Genomic DNA, 3,027 nt, shown 5'->3' with positions numbered 1-3,027 from the left:
CAAGAAGACGAGGAAGAAGACGTAAGAAGATGCTGGATGACCTTGGGGACAGAAGAGGATACTGTCATTTGAAGGAGAAAGCTCTAGATCGCATTAAGTGGAGGAATTGTTTTGAAAGAGACTGTGGACCTGTCGTCTGACAGATTACTGATGATGATGACATAATAATAAGCAACTAAACAGTGTCAATCTCATCATGGGGAAAGTAAACAATGTGGTATCACTGAATTTTACACAGACACATGGAACAATATTAAATTACAGAAAACTGTATACAACTTGAACATACAAAAAAATAAAAAATCAATTTTCATTTTGTTCTGTCAATTATCCAATGCAAACTCTATATGATAGAAAAATGAGAATGTCATGCAGCTGAACTAATAAAACTGCAGGCAATTAAGCATCAGACATTTTCAAATCAAGAGTGACTGTTGCTATCAACTTACCTATGTTAACATACTGGTCAAGAATTAGAGTGATTAACAATACCAATCTACTGCGTTCTGTTACCAAGTCTGTGTCATTTTCATGTTGACGGGCCAAGCAGATATTTCATGTCTTCGATACAGTCTTCATCCCTGTCATAAAATTGCATCTGGTGGCCTGACCATGTCATGACAAGGAAATGGAATTTACCTTCTTGCTGCAGTCTTCAGCCTTAGTTAACTTTGTGCTTCTCTTCAAAGCCCACCAGTGACTGAAAGTATCATATAAGTTGAAGCTGCAGATCAGGGCAAGCACCCTTTTCAGCTCAATAACAGAGATCCAAAACTAGAGCCTCAACAACAATTTAATCAAAACCATTTTCAAAACATAAAAGACTATTCCCTGAACCAAAAAATTCAACTCACTTTTTCTGTTCAAAGACAAGTGTTCTACCATTTAAAAGTCAACTATTTCAAAAATAAAAATGTTATTAACCTTTAACAAAATGAAGTGCATATGGTAGACATACACTCTGCAAGGTGACACATAACTAAAGGTAGTAATACTGAACATCACATAAAATTGCAATGGAAATTGTGGAACCAGAAATCATTCAGCCTCTAAACAAATTATATGATTGTTGTGCATTTACCATCAACTAATAAGTTATCTTGGGGGCATTATCTCTGAATGGAATTGTCAGTTATTTTACTATTCATGTAACATGTTCAAACAGATGTGTACCTATTATGAATGCAATAAAAAATAAATGTTGCAGCACTATGATTGATATGCATATCAAAAATCGCCTTAACTGTCATGTTCAGAACACTGTAATATGTGACATCACAATACAGTTCTCAAACATATTCAAACACATTCTACATGTCTCTACTTGAAATAATAGGTACCTATCATTCATTCTCTATTTCCATATAATGTATTTTATTAGTTAATTCTTCAACATGGATTGATGTGTGTGCGCATGCACGCGCGCACACATAACATTGCATCAACTGTTAAGGTTATGTAAACAACAAATTATATGTGATAAGATTATTATGAATGATTAATTTGAAGGCTGTGGAGGTGGTTGTGGATTCTTTTGAAGAATTCTAGCAGTTCTGTACTTGCAGGGAATAAGGAAAATCCACACAAAAAAGAACTCAGTCCAGATAGCTTTACTTTCACTGCAGCTCTTAAATATGAGATCATATTATGGTATCTCCAAAAAGGGAAAAGCCATCCTCTACTAAAACTCTTATATTATAGATAAGAAAGTGATTTGATTTGACATCAACACCATGTAACTCATCTTATTCTTTGGATCCCATGGCACAATCATTCATGTATCACTAAATCCCTTGCTAAATGTTCATGTCATAAAATATTTTACATTATTGCATGGATAACACGCGTATGAAGTAACGAGAAAACTGTATGCTATAGTGGGCTAAAATACAGGATGTGTTTATGTGTACCAATAAAATGTGTAACATGACTGCTAATAACAAAACGAAGAATAAATTGTATCTGTTTTCTTATAGGACATAAATTTTAGCTGTTCCCTTGATATGGATCTATACATCCAGCTCCCATATATCTTCGTGGTGTAGTGCTTAATTAGTCAAGCATAGGGACAGCTTTACCTTTCACCTATGTATTCTAATAACTTGATGACATTAAAATATTGGACCTACCAAGATGAGGAACCACAGAAGCATATACAAACAGACACTGACCTCTTGAGCCTTTGTAACAGAATTCTTCACTGTAATTTTCTCTAAATTTAATTGTNGGAAGCCCAACAGTATAACACACGCAGTCGCAGGAGCACGACACAACAAAACCACAACACACAAGATAGTGAAGGAGTGCTCCAACAAAGGAGAATGGGCGTGACTGACGTAGTGAGGGGCGACGTAGCGATGTGGTATCCTGAACAATTTTAATATTTTTAACGTTGGACAATGTATATGATAGATACATATTTTAGTTATTTTAATGTGTGAACATGGCATGCAATGAACTGGTTTGACGTGGATAAGTAAGCACCTGAAGATGGCATTATTATGCCGAAACATGTAGTGCGAGGGAGAGAAGGAGAAAAATGAATGTATGCACTGCAAGACGGATTAAATAAATCATGGACTTAAATCGGTGCAACAGGACGCTAAAATATAACATTAATTGTATTATAATTAAGATATGACACCTGAATGTCTGAATTACCTGCATTACATCAAAGCAGCCAGCTTGACTCTCAACAAAGTATCTATAAATTAAACCTCAATGTTCAATAGCTGCAAGTACTGTCTCAGTTTTCTTTTGTGAGAACATACTGACTCTGACCACATTAAACACAGTGGTACCAAGACATATTCTGTCTAATGTGCATATACAACACATATCACTAAAACTCAAGAAGTTGTCCAGATCTAGAGTGAAATACTGATGCTTGGATGTTGGGATGTTAAAAAACTAACTAAAACTGAGTTGACTGCAAATTTTGAACCTCTGATACCACTCTTTTGAATTTCCCCAAAAAATCCACTGATTCTCTTCTATAGTCAAAGTTGTCAGTACTGAGATATATAT

This window comes from Cryptotermes secundus, unplaced genomic scaffold (assembly GCF_002891405.2).
Source record: "Cryptotermes secundus unplaced genomic scaffold, Csec_1.0 scaffold238, whole genome shotgun sequence".
NCBI classification, from domain to species: Eukaryota; Metazoa; Arthropoda; class Insecta; order Blattodea; family Kalotermitidae; genus Cryptotermes; species Cryptotermes secundus.
Note: the sequence above shows the minus strand (reverse complement) of the source record.